Source organism: Pinus tabuliformis, chromosome J (assembly GCF_031772625.1).
Source record: "Pinus tabuliformis cultivar Carrire ecotype Pingquan chromosome J, CPIR1, whole genome shotgun sequence".
Lineage (NCBI taxonomy): Eukaryota > Viridiplantae > Streptophyta > Pinopsida > Pinales > Pinaceae > Pinus > Pinus tabuliformis.
Window position 1 is genome coordinate 849294336 of NC_142295.1, and position 15268 is coordinate 849309603.

At 36.4% G+C, this 15268-nt stretch overlaps 2 pseudogenes; one reads left to right on the top strand and one right to left on the bottom strand.

Annotated features, from left to right (window-relative positions):
• Positions 1-1308: 1308 nt before the first annotated feature.
• Positions 1309-4958, bottom strand: LOC149229366 (putative protein S-acyltransferase 19; annotated as a pseudogene).
• A 2998-nt stretch (positions 4959-7956) lies between these two features.
• LOC149229367 (homeotic protein knotted-1 pseudogene) lies at positions 7957-8793 on the top strand (annotated as a pseudogene).
• Positions 8794-15268: the final 6475 nt, after the last annotated feature.

Here is a 15268-nt window from a genome sequence, read left to right on the forward strand (position 1 = left end):
TAATATGTACATCTTGTGAATATAATAAATCCACACGAGTTATTCAAATATTTCCTATCAATTTTGTGTGTGTTTGACCTGGTATCATTGTAAGTTCCTCTCTAGCCTACTTAAATGTGTGAAATCCATTAGTTTTGTGGCCTTAATGTGGGCACCCTCACCAAAATTGTGCCTTCTCTATGCATGTCAATTTTTCCTGTTGAAACTACACCTAAGAATTTTACCATTTATGTTTTCCATATTGCAAACCTAATGCACTTAGCTACCCCTATGCCTAGTTTTGTCACAGCTCTAACCAATGTTCACCCACAATTTTGTCAGTTCTATTTAATGCATGTTAAGGAAACATTGGCATATGATGCTTCCTCCAATCCTACACCCATTTCTCTCCTGCATCATTTGAAACCCTAGAAATGCACACTACTCTTCTCTAGTGGATTCTCTTATGTCTGTTGTAACCCTATTTACCTAGAATTAACCTTCAAATATAGTCAACCCTATATTCAAAGAAAATATCATTTCTTTATCTGTAATAAACTCTTACCACCATTAGATGGCATGGTAGCCTTACCAATTGAATCTTGTGCATCAAAAGAATTGATATATCAAAAAAAAATTCCATGTGTTGGAGAAACCAAACCTTGAAAGAAATGTTGCATCACACTTTGCAAACTGCAGCCTCATGAGCAGCTTCAGTCTTCAGACTTCCAAAACAGTTTTCTACCCCTGGAGTCCTCACTTCCATGAAATATCCTCCAAACACAATCAAATTCCTTCATGAGGGCTTCCCTATCCCAATCAAGGTCACAATGCTGAAACACATCCTTCACCCACCCTAATAGTTCTGATGTCCTCTTAGTAAGGATTTGTATCAAGACTTCTTTTTAGTAACTAAAGCAATTATTTTAATATTCTGGAACTCCTGGTTTGTAGGAGTCATAATTGCTATTTTTGGCATGTATATTTTTAGCATTGTTTTAAAACTCTAATTCAGCCTCAAAATCAGTCGAGGGTCAACTCGGACTCAGCCATAGATTAGACCCATTTGAATTCAATGACCCGATTGACTAAAAAATACATAAAATATTTAAATTTTAATGAGTAAACTTTTCAATGCATCCAAAATTGTCACTTATGCAAACTTATTGAAGAATACATAGCACTCCAAAGGCTTAAATTCAGCCTATTATTATAAAATTAAAAAGTCTAGAAGCTTGAGAAGATAAAAGCTTAAATTCAGCTTATCATTATGAAATTAAAAAAGTGTAGCAACTTGGGCAGCTAACAGCATTCAAATATATAGTCCTATTAATTATATTGGGTTGTATGAAGACATACTACAACAAAAGCATATGGGGCCCGTGAAAATACATCACCCAACTTTTCTGTTATCTAAATATCAATGCCTCTTTTATCAACAAAACAATGCACTAGAACAACAATTCCTATTCCCCCTTCAAGTAGAAGCTGCAATTTACAAGCCAGAATCAGAAATGGAGAATGCACAGAAATATAAAAATTGTGATCACTGCAAATATATTTCTTCCAAATACTTCTTAGAACAACTGAATTTCTCTTTATAAATCTTCAAGTAGATACTTTTATTCTCACCCAGGTAAGACTGGCAGCCATAAGAGCAAAAAATGTTATGTAGTTCTTCTTTCCAACACAGTTATTCAGCCACTGCAAACAAAATAAAGGTGGTCTCTCAAACACCAAGATTCTGAACCAAAAGAGTCATTATCAAACAAGCTTAATATAATCCCTAGGTATCAATTCTCTGAACCTAATGACAAGTTAATGAAAGACCAATCCGAACCTCAAAAAAATAGATAGATGGACAAAATAAAATGGGATTAACATCATTGATGGGAAAGGATAGAATGGTGCATCAATTAAAGAAAAATCTATTTCATTGTGCAACTATCATTATATACAGTAGTTACTACACACCCAACAATGGTGATCAAATCCATCCACACATTTGTCGCAACTTCTACAGTGTTTACTAAACTTGTGCACCTGCATTACATAAGCATAAATAATGACTAATATAAAAATAACGCTATCTAGCTACAAAACATTGCAAGAGTAATTATAAATATTGACAAAACTTTAATGAAGGTAAGGAAGCTACAATTGCCATCATTAAGCATATTCATTCATTATTAATATGAGAAAAGGAAACCACTCAGTTCCATAGCTTTCAAAAACTAGAATCTTACTCTGGCCATATTTTCCATGCTAAATATGCTACAAATATTAAAAGGAAAAACACTAACTATTATATTTTATTGAATGCTTTAGTAAATCATTAGGTATGTGTGACATCAATTGGGTTTATCTTGAGTGGTTGGAAAGAATGATTGTTCTCCTATAGGTTCAATTCCTGCAAGTGACATGTTGAGCTCATATCAAGTATATTGTTGTAATGGCTTCGAGCCTTGTTGATGAACAACGTTGATTCCTAAAGAATATCTTACACTTGCCTATAGGATGGAGGGTGAGGTGCTTTGTTACATAGAAAAAACTTAAAAAAAAGAACCGCTGGGGGTGGAAGAACATGAAGAACTGGCTTGCATTGAGGAGCAGCTCTGCAACAATCCAAATCCTCCACTCTAGTCAATCCAACCATTCCAGGCACTATATGTCTTCATGATGGTTTCAATTAACTTGTGGTTTTTCTACTTCACTCGAAATTTGCTACTATTGTGGCATAATGTCTTGCATAATGAAGTCTTGGTCAGTAGACCTTTTTGTATGTATCTGGTTAGTATATGGACATTTGGGGAAAAAGACATACATATGTATACATATACACACATAGACACACATACATACATAAATACACACACACACACATACATACATACACACACATACATAATACACGCATCTAAAAGAATGAGTGATTGAAAACAAGTGTTAATAAAAACACATCAAGTGCATAGTAAAACAAACACTCATTGGAACATAGCATGATAATTCAACTTTAACATGACAAACACATTTCATGCATTGAGTATTTTCCCATGATTAATCACATGAAACAATGTTACATATGCAAATTTTGTTCTCTTGAACAGAACAAATTTCGCATACATAGGATGTCAATGTTCTCAATTACAAAATTAGTACCTGATCACAAGACATTAGATAGAATCTATGTAACATGAATGATGAGTCACCGAATTTCGTTGCCAAATTTGAAATTTGGTGAATTAAAAGGTATGTGTTGAAATTTGTTCATGTTCACTAAATTTCAAAGCCCTTGGTCACATTTACTATTTATCATGCTTAATATTTGTTCATTATCAATTTGTTTATGGTGCATTTACTAGTTTACCATCATTCATAGAATACATATTGGTTCATAGTTTATGGTGCATTTACTAATTTATCATCACTCATAGAATACATATTGGTTCATATTTTATCAATATTTTATGCATATATGTGTTAGATGAAGCTCTCGACAATTTTTAGTAACTTAAAGTTATTAAACATCTTTTGAAAATTTAAATATATGTATGAACAAATTCGATAGTAAGTTTTTTTTCCAAATTTTATCCACTGGAGAATTTTATCCAAATTTTATTGGCACAGACCATGTGACATAAAATAGAATTAGTTTACAGATCCACACCTCAATGTGATTCTATTCATACATTTGGCAAAATCGAAGACCTCTCTACAGAGTCCAATATAATGCAGTGTGACAACAGCATAATCTAAAAGCACTACCATATGGGAAACCTATTTGAATTTTGAAGTGTCCCTGGTACAATTCCGCAGATTCATCTATATACGTTAGACAACTACCTGCATTTTTTTACAAATGTTTATCCTGCAATATATCTGGCACTAAATTATACAATCCTAGATATCTAGAATATAAAATTTAACCTTAAATAATGAAATGGACAGTAACTGAACCTTAAAGAAAATTACAACACAATACCTCGGCATTGCATAACGTGCAAAACAAAGCATCATCTTTTGCATCTTGTGGTGGAAGTGCTTCATTCTGACAGTTATCATCTTTAACAAACCACCCACAAAGTAAGCATCCAACAACCTTCACGAAGCTCTTCTTCCCAGTGTCTTCATGGCTCATCCATGTCATTCTCCCAGCTTCAGGTCTATTCCCAAACTGTATAAAAGAGCTCCCACCAGAGGATAAGGCTGGAGATTGCTTAACTCCTTGACCTCCATTTAAAATTAAAGTGCTTGATGAAAATTCTTGTCTCTTCCCCTTTGTTTCAAAAGATTTGTGACCAAAGTTCGATAAAATTCCAGGATCTGCTGGATCAATTGCAGAACAATGAATTTAAAGAAGGAAAATAGCTAATGCCTGCAAAAGGTTCAGATTTCAGACAGTTTCAGGCATTAACGAAGCAAAAGGTATCAACAATCTTTTTACTATATAAATTTTAAAAATTGCTCTAAAAGAAGAAAGGAGAGGAGGAAAAATAAAACACAGGAGTGTAAACGCAATAGTTGCATACTCCAATGTAGCACTGCCTAAAAATGGCGCAAAAAATGCATAGAATGCAATTGCCAGCACAAAAAACATTGTGATAGCTACAAACTGAAAAAGCAGCACTGAATCAGTTTAGATACAACTAAACTCTAGCAATACTGGTAGAAATATGGCTTCTAATGTTAGATAACTAAAAAAAGACTAAAGCAAACTACAAAATTATTGCAAGAGGCTGCCCATAATTTTCTTTTATCAGAACAAAATATAAAACTAAGTCAAGCAAACTACAAAATTATTGCAAGAGGCTGCCCATTTCTTTTATCAGAACAAAATATAAAACTAAGTCAAGCAATTTGTTATTAGTTGTAATTTTTCAACTACCAATTATCAATGAATCCAGGAAACTGTTCCTAGTAGACTGTAAACCTATTTCCAGTGTCCCAAACATTTCCAGTTGCCAGATAGCGAGTACCATTTCCAAAAGTGTTTAGCAATACTGGGAAACTGTTCAGCGGTTTCCGACATTTTCCAGAAACCTCTTAGGCAGTTTCCACTTTCCAGCGATTTTCAGAAAACTCTGTTGCAGTTTCTTGAATGTTTCCAGAAACTGGTACAGTTTCCACCAATTTTTCACTTCTTTTAAGGCTCCAAACAAGAAATAAAAAATAAAACATCCTACACTTTCTCTAAAAGTACCCACTAGCCCTAAAATCTCTTATTTCTGATTTTTCAATAGACAGAAGCAGACCGGTCAAAAGAAGAGCATTAAAGGCAGATTTTGTTTGAAAATGTTTGTTCCTGTTTCCAGAAACCAATTCATAGTGTTTCTACATTTCATCCATTTTCCTATACAGACTACCCATTTCTGGTAACCCTTCTACTTTCATTTCCCCTCTCATGTTTCAATCCTTGGGGACCTATAGGTTAAACGACTATATATATCACAACAAAGAGGCATATTGACAGTATTAGAATTTATTAACACGTTGGCAGTACTAGAATTTGTTTAAATACTCATCTAGCTAGAATATGATAAACCTTAGAGTCTGAAAATTTTGTTAAACTTTATAAAACAAATATATATAATCTTTCAGCATTATTTCAATTTTCAATGTTTTTCAACTGCTTCTAAAATTGTAAATTCAAAATTCAACAAATAAGATTGATACTAAATACCATGGAATTTAAGAAACTTGTGATGCACAATTTTCTGTCCAAATTGGATATATTTCATATCCACCCGATCAATGATTACAGGACACTAAAATTAATTTTCTTCTCCAAAACCAACTTAACAAAAGCAAGAAATAAAACTAAGTAGAAAACCTACAGGGTTTACAAACTCTTATCTCCTCCCAAAAAAATGGTTAAAAGGCTGGTACCTATGCTTATTTGTCCGGCACGGTGTTATAGACATTTTTGTGCCTTACAGCTATAAGCATGAAATGTCCATAATTCAAGGGATCCAAAGTCCCTAAAGATGTTGTTACAGCTCCTAAAGGAACAAGGTCAACCAATGACAGCTTCTCCCAGAAGTTCTCCACCAAAAAACCACTCAGAAATAGTCAATTCAGGATCAATTCAGAGGCTCCACTAGCTGCCTGCGTTGAAATGCAGAGTCTACACTAGCTAGGTGCACTGCAACGCAGGTGGAAGCACTACCAGGGTGCGCTGAGCGGGAAATGACAAATGGCAAGCTCATTCAACGAGGTGGAAAGACCCTAGAAGCTTCCAGAATCTTCTCCAATGACACTTGCCTCAATGAATTCGACTAGTGATGAGTAAGAGGTTCTCAACCTCCAAGTGGAAGCAAGAACTGACAGAGAGAAGCCACAAGTCAAAACATAAGCTGACTCATCCTCTCTGCTTACATCTATATATGGATCTCTCACCCAGAGGTTCAGGAGGCTGGAATTTTGTACTTTGCAGAGAATTGTTGTTGGTTTGAGATTGAGATTAGTACATTGGGTGATTTATGCTTTGTTGGAGGAGAGGAAGGGATTCCTTTGCTGGGAGGTAGATGCTGGATCGGGACTCATTTGGTTGTATCTCCTCTTGAACCTTGTTATCATATCAATAAAGCTACTTGAGTTTCTCCTATATGCTTGTATTTCAATGATGTTTTGTTATATTTGCATATTTAGTTTATATCTGATCCTAAACTAGTTATGAATGTGAATCTATATCTTTTGTGTAGTTTTCCTCTCTTGTGATCTTGCAGGAACTGGGTGAAGCTGCACCAGTGAAAGAGCAGGCAGCGGGAAGCAAACAAAAGAGAGAGTGACTGGATCGACAAACTAGCAGAAGACACCAGTTAGTTACATCCTTCTTTCTCTATTTACATCTCATAAAGAAGAATACTCAGATAGTTTTCCTTGTTTGTTGCTAAGGCACTATCACCTCTTAGAGTGGGATAGGGGCATTCCGAATTGGATACTTTTCCCAACAACACACGGATTACACAATTTGTGTGTTCAGTGGGAACAAGTATCACAGCCCACCCATGGACAAGTATTCACTTCAAAGTCAAATTTGCTGCAAATAACATACATGCAAAGGCTACAAAATCCGCTCTTGGTGCGACAAATTTCACAGCTACAATCATCCGCAGGAAGTCGACTTTGACATGTTATATTTCCACATCGTTTGTGGGGACCGTTTGAGTGACACTGATATCTGGATGCAAAAAGGCTTGAATCCCTGTTTTTATAGCAACAAATACTTCTAGTTGAATTGTGTGCCCTGGACATTGACATAGGTGTAAGCTCACTCCTGCCTTATACAAGGTTTTGCAAAAGGGAAATTATTCCCTGTGTTGAAGACCTCCTGTATTCAACGATCACCCAAAGCTCCTCTTCCAGATTTTCTAGAAATTCTATCTTCAATTACATCAAGCCCTCCCCTGCTACATCTCGAAGCAAGCAAGACAAGGTTTGATCTGAATTGGCTACTCTATGTCCCATTGTCTTCGCTAGAAATTCACTTTCTTCTAATGTTTCTTTCTGCCTCTCCATTTCCTTCTTTCTACCTCCTCCCATCTTCCTTTCCGCAGCTCACATCTCTCGAGTCTATAACAACAGGAATAGAGGTAGAACCTCAAGTTTCATATTTGGCATTTCGTATTTGTATTTTAGTTGCAGAGGTGCCAATCTTTTAGTTTCTTGGATCTCAAACAGTGAGACAATTTTCAGTCGGTCATGGGACGTAGTGTGAGCAGTGGAGGGGGGTATTTGTTTAGTTCGGATGCGCCACCACCCACAAAGCTTGCTGAGAAAATAGAGTCCTCCACACAGGTGGTGGTGGCTCCCAATGTGGCTCAGCCTCCTCCTCCTACTGCAGCATAGCCTGAAGGACATGCGAGCAGAAACACGAAAAATTATCACCGGGCTGATGGGCAGAAGACAACAATTTCATTATTAACCGACCATGATAGCTTCTGGTCTTCTTGACGTATGAATTGAAGGCATGAAGCTAGCAGGATGGTGACTTCCCTGGAGGTCAATATCGATAGTGCTTGTTCTAGTAACCCTAACGATTCCATTGATGCTCTGAAATAAAAAATTTCTTGCCATCCACACTATCCTTAGCTGTTGGCAGCTTACATGGATTTCCAGAAGGTCGGGGCTACTCCAGAAGTTGTCACAGTACTGGATGAGATTATTCAGGAGAATCAGCTTGGACGCCATTAGGGAACTATGGATATTGGAGTGGATCCCGAGCTTGATCAATTCATGGAGGCCTACTACCAGATGTTGATCAAGTACCATTTATAACTAACATAGCCATTTAAGGAAGCGAGAACGTTTATGAACAAGATGGAGACACAACTAAATTGCTTGAGTAAAGGAGCTATTAGAAGTTTCCCTTCGGGTTACTACGACGAAAGGGAAGATAGAGGTGGATACTCGGAAGAGGAGTTCAGCTGTGGCGAAATCAAATTCCACGAAGTTGATCTGCATGCAGAAGAAAGGAAATTGAAAGATCAACTTCTTCGTAAGTACAGTGGATACTTCAACAGTCTCAAGCAATAATTTTTGAAGAAGAAAAAGAAAGAAAAACTCCCTATGGAGGCAAGCCAGAAGCTGCTTGAGTGGTGGAATGTACATTACAAGTGACCATATCGTTTGGAAACAGACAACAGACAAGGTCACTTTCGCTGAAAGAACTGGTCTGGATCAGAAACAAATAAATAATTGGTTCATAAACTAGCAAAGCGCCACTGGAAACCTTTAGAGGATATGCAAATTGTGGTCATGGATAATTTAAATCCTCATTGTGCTTCCTTTTATATGGATGAAGCCGAATGCTAAAAGTATTGGTTGTTGTCTGTTCGGTTGATCTCCATCCTATGGCTTCCCTTTTGTTCATTATATATGGCAGACATTTATTTGAATGTATAAATATTCCATTTATTTCTGAGTGACAGTGCTCAATGAACGCTCTAGTTTCCCAACCTATTAATGTATAAATGTCAAATGTTTTCTGAAAAAAAAAAACTTATATTTTGAAAAGTTTACCTAAAGGATTTGGGATCTCTGCAGAGTTCATTGTTTGTTTCAATATCTCTGCTACCGCCTCCACGTGTGTCTGCTAAGTACCCTATGTTTCCCATGAGCTTTCACTCTCTAAGGGAGACTCACGCACATTGTCACCATGGGAAATAGGCCCTTGTAGGTTTGTTGATCCACAAGCTTCAGAGGATGCAAGGGAAAGAGAGGCCCGTACGCTAGGAGTCCTAGATTGTTTCCAAGGTGGAGGGGTTTGCTATTTTTGTTGTTGAAAGGAGGTTCCAGAGGAGGTCCCATGAAATCAACAACCCTACCCAACTGAAAACCTAAAGAAAATGAAAGAAATTAAGAAAAACACCTACCTTAGAGGAGGTCCCATGAAATCAATGACCCCACTCAGCGGAAAACCTGAAGAAAAATAAAGAAATGAAGAAAAACCCTACCTCATAGTCAAACATTGTGCACATGCAAAATTGCAAGGTAATTGATGGTTTCAAATAAAGGCACCAGAATTCAACCCTGTACATTTCGCGCCATCTCCAAACAAAAATAACAATAATATTTGACGGGCTTGCCCCCACCCAACAGAAAACTTGAAGAAAATGAAAGAAATGGAGAAAAACCCTACCTCATAGTCAAACATTGTGCACATGCAGAATCAGAAGGTAATGGCTGATTTCAAATGAAAGCACCAAAATTCAACCTGTAGATTTCGTGCCAGCCCGAAATAAAATAACAATAATATTTGACAGGCTTTCCCTCCCCGCAGTTACACTAATTCGATATAGAAGCCAAGAGTTGTAAGAGTTTGCTAAGTTGTGTTTTGAGGAGACAATTAGAACCATATTAGATTGCAATGGGTTGTTGCATGGGTTCACCGATAAATATAGTCTCTAAAAGATTGTAATGTTTACTTATATAAAGTGTTTATGATATATGATTAATGATTTTTTTTTTTTTGGAAATAGGAAGAGAAAGATGAGATAAAGTGTTTATGATATATGATTAATGATTTTTTTTCTTGGAAATAAGAAGAGAAAATGAGAAAGGAGAGGCATTGAGGTTTGTTGTAAATCAATTAAAAGGGAGGAAAAATATCTCCAAATAAGAGGATTTTTCAAGTTTACTCTTCAATAGGACTAAATTTTAGTTGGAGCTAGGGAGTTGGCCTAAAAAAACATTGATTGGGTACTCTAGAAATCAAGACCTCACATATCCAAGTCAGTCCATTAGATAGTTTTGTCTTGGAAAAAGGTTGCAAAGGCTAAGGTGCAAACCTCCTATTTTTAATGTGGGTTTTAAACCTTCCATTTGAGAATGCTAAAAACAAGGTCAAGATATTGAAACGAGGTCCTTGGTTTTACCAAAAATCAATATCAATGCTTAATCAATGGTGTGATTCTTTCTATTTGGGTTTGGCCTTGAACTTTGGGATCTATCTTTGGGTCTAGTTATCAATTTTTCATTTCATTAATGTGTTGAGAAGGTCTTAAGGGCTATAGGGGATAAGATGGTTATTTTCCAATACCCCTCCCTTGAAACCCTATAAAGAGATGGTGTGCCCCATTTTGTTGTTGTAATATTTCAACCACAAGCTCTTCCTATGAGGATGCCCCTATAGGGAGGGTATGTAGAGGAAGTGAAAAAAATAACAAAATTTCATGTTGAGTCAAAGGAGGGTTATAGATTGTACGTGCATCTAGAGGTCTCGACAAAGGTGAAGGGGAATGGAGTTTACCTCCTATTCCACCATTAGAGGTACTAAAGGGCACTAACTTTAAGGGTCATAAGTGAAATTTCACAAAGATCTTAACAATGAGAAGGTAGGAGTGATTTAGCATAGGATTGATTCTTCAAAAGTTGACTTTTTGGGTGAGATTTCCCAGTAAATGGAAAAAATTGAAGCGCTACCACCTACAAATTAAGTAGAGTATGAGCGCATGTGTCCTAATATTCAAAGAGTCTCTTCATCTTTTTTCCATGAGTCTATCCATGGCAAGTATGTTCAAGTGTCGATAACTCATGCTAAGATATCATCTTTGATTCACAACACATATACTCCTTCAACTAGTGATGGAGAGTCCAACCAATGAGTAGGAAAGGTTGTCCATTTACAAGGTTGGCATCAATCAAGTATTCTCCCTCTCTGGCCAACTCTAAGATGAGGAGTGTGTACAATGGGCTTATTATTGTAAACAATTGCAAATATCTGATTATATTCAAGTTCAAGGGCTTGAAGTGGTTGCCTCAACCTACAAATCTTTAAAGGAACTATGTGTTTTTCAATTAGACCCTTACCGTCAAGGAGCTGCAAAAGAGGAAGGTTGTATGGCTATTTTTAAGGGGTTGGCCTAAGCTCACCTATGTACTAATTTCTTTTGTCAAATGACAAATGTAACTTTGGTTACTATTACAATAAACTAAATTACGCTCTTCTCACTTGTTTATTCTTGTGTATTATTGATCCCAAAAAATTAGATCATGTGATAAGTAACCTCTACTTGAAGGGTTTGTAGCAATTGTTCAATATTGTAAAACTCTACAATGTTTATCTTTCACTAACTTGCTCATGAATAAGGCCTTTCAAGGTATTCTAAACAAATACATAGAACAATCATTGCCAATATTATGTGCTCCCTTTTTATTGACATCCATCGAGGAAAGTTATTGTTAATGGCAAAAGCAGGTCGCACAGAGTAAGTAGATTTGATCTCTCTAAATGTATTGACACCATGAGCCACCAATGAAAGCCTAAGATTATAGAGAAACCAATTACCCCTAAAACATTATTGAAGTGATGGGATAACACCAAATTCATTCAAGGAATTTGGCTAAGTGTTGTACTCCACTTAGACTTTCAAGTTGGTAGTTTAAGATTCCATGATCCTAATGAGCATATCATATAGAGAGGAAGAAATAACCCATTTCTACAACAATTGGATCCTTGTGTTCCATGGCTTTATGAATACAAAACCATCTTCAATGAGGTGGGGATCATCTCCAACAACTTAGTCCATGCATATGTAAGTTCAAGAATCTTTTCCTTGGTTAATGTTTCAACTTATTTATGTCCTCCTACCTATCAGATTGTTAAGTATGTTCTTTAACACATTCCCTAACATGTACTTTGGTTTGTATTTAGAATCTATCTTGCAATCAATGTATTTTGCCAAAATATTTATAATTTGAAGCATATTCACTACTATCATATGACTTGTAATGACTTTATTTCCCCACCCTATAACTTATCTTTGAGAAGGAGTGCCATGGGTTCTCCCCCACAATTGTTGTTTACTTGGAGTTGATTGGTAATAGATATATAACTAAGAATGGAAGATACATACTGTTAGGTCCCTATAATACTAGTAATCACCCCATTACTATTGTAGTTGTATCCCTTATTAATATTGTTGTGCCCCTATTGTCCCCATATTGTTATTATTGTGCCCCATAGAATCCCTCTATTGTTATTTTTGTGTCTTTATATTATTATTGTTAGGTCGGCTGGGTTATATTGTGACTCCTTAGACTCCTATATATAGAAAGGAGGTTTTGTCATTTGAATCATCCAAGAATTTTTCATTTGTGTAATGTAAAGGAGGTTTCCCCCTCGAAGAGGCTGAATTCTAAGGTGTTCAACTATCTTTTCTATCTTTTTGTGAGTTGGTTTCATAACATTTGGTTACACAAGGAAAATTTTAAGGATGGAAAAATTTCTTGAAGTTTAAAAACATTGGCGAATCTCACTAATCCCTAATATGCAAACTATAAAATGTTTATTGATATATTTGTAAAATTATTCAAATTTATAATGATTTTATATATAGCCTCTATACAATGTTGGCGATTTTTAAGGTAAAATAATTTTATATTCTAAAATTTGGGCGAATCGTCTTTTATAAAATTGAAAATTGGCGAATCTTTTTTTTGGAAAAATCATGGAAAATTAGCCCACTGGGCGAACATTAGCCCCTAAAATTTTCCATGAAATTTTGGTATCAGAGCTTTGGATTCTAGGGTTTCACTACTCCAAATAGGTTATCGTGGAATTTTCGCTATAACTTCTTCTTCTTCTTTTTTGCGATGTTTCAGAAGCTAAAAAAAACCCATTTGAGACAAAATCGCATTGAACCTCGGATCCAAATTTCAAAGCTTTTAGCACTATATGTGCGGAGATATGATCTGAGGAAGTTGGTCTTTTTGCAGACTCCTGAATTACATTCCAAACAGGTGACCTGGGGAAAATCATCATAACTTTCTCTCTGAGCATCGGATTGAAATTTTACAAGAAGTTACAGAAAGAGGACGGACTGTAGTTTCTTTTGTATATTTTTCAGAGCCAAAGGTCGAAACAGTGACTCGTGGCACGTCGTACAAGTTCGCTCTACTGAACTAGTCTATAATCAGGTCACTGTGGGAGATTTGGCATAACTCTTCCCTGGAGAATCCAATTTGGATCAGACTGGTGGCATTGGAAATATAACACAGAGGGCTACTGTAGGTCACAATTTCAGAACTAGATGATCCGAAATTACAGAGATACATCAGATTCAATATCAAGCTCCTACAAAGTGAAAAAAGGTGTGTAGTTTTTTTTTTAATTTTTGCATAAGCTTGGTTTGAAAAATTAGTTTTAAGGAATTCAAAGGGCATAGTAAAGCATTATTATCGGTAATTGATGCCCCAAGATAAGAAAATGCAAACACCTAGTAAGCAACCTGAAAGCTCTAGCATGAGTCATGAAGAAGAGGAAGAAATGCAACATGATATATCAAAATTACGAGACCAAGTGCAACAAGTGTCCCTTGCACAAAAAGTAACAGAATCTAAGATGGATGGTTTAAAGAAAGATGTAGAAGCTAAGATGGGTGGTTTAAAGAAAGGTGTAGAAGCTAAGATGGATTGTTTAAAGAAAGGCGTATAAGCTAAGATGAATGACATGGAAACTAAGATGGACGATGTGAAGACATGCATGGAAGATTTGAAGACATATTTGATAAAGTTTCTACAAGAAATGCTTACTAATGGTGAAAGAATAGTAAAGGAAACTCACGATGAGAACAAAAGAAATGTTAATAATGATTTCATAGACTCTAATGTTGGATCGAAGACCCACCATATTTCAAAAAGTGATATGAGGAAGTTTGATGGCAAGGATCCTGCAACATGGATATTACAGATGGAGCAATTTTTCGATCTCAATAATGTGCAAAACACACAAAAGGTATGTATTGCATCTTTATATTTGGAACCAAAAGAGTGAAATTGACTCTTGGTGCGACAAATTTCATAGCTACAATCATCCGCAGGGAGTCGACTCTGACATGTTATATTTCCACATCGTTTGTGGGGACCGTTTGAGTGACACTGATATCTGGATGCAAAAAGGCTTGAATCCCTGTTTTTATAGCAACAAATACTTCTAGCTTAACTGTGTGCCCTGGACATTGACATAGGTGTAAGCTCACTCCTACCTTATACAAGGTTTTGCAAAAGGGAAAATTATTCCCTGTGTTGAAGACCTCTTGTATTCAACGATCACCCAAAGCTCCTCTTCCAGATTTTCTAGAAATTCTATCTTCAATTACATCAAGCCCTCCCCTGCTACATCTCGAAGCAAGATCTGATCTGAATTGGCTACTCTATGTCTCATTGTCTTCGCTGGAAATTCACTTTCTTCTAATGTTTCTTTCTACCTCTCCATTTCCTTCTTTCTACCTCCTCCCATCTTCCTTTCCGCAGCTCACATCTCTCGAGTCTATAACAACAGGAATAGAGGTAGAACCTCAAGTTTCATATTTGGCATTTCGTATTTGTATTTTAGTTGCAGAGGTGCCAATTTTTTAGTTTCTTGGATCTCAAACAGTGAGACAATTTTCAGTCGGTCATGGGACGTAGTGTGAGCAGTGGAAGGGGGTATTTGTATGGTTCGGATGCGCCACCACCCACAAAGCTTGCTAAGAAAATAGAGCTCGCCACACAGGTGGTGGTGGCTCCCAATGTGGCTCAGCCTCCTCCTCCTGCTGCAGCATAGCCTGAAGGACATGCGATCAGAAACACGAACAATTATCACCAGGCTGATGGGCAGAAAACAACAATTTCATTACTAATCGACCATGATAGCTTCTAGTCTTCTTGATGTATGAATTGAAGGCATGAAGCTAGTAGGATGGTGACTTCCCTGGAGGTTAATATCGATAGTGCTTGTTCTAGTAACCCTAACGATTCCATTGATGCGCTGAAATACAAAATTTCTTGCCATCCAAACTATCCTCAG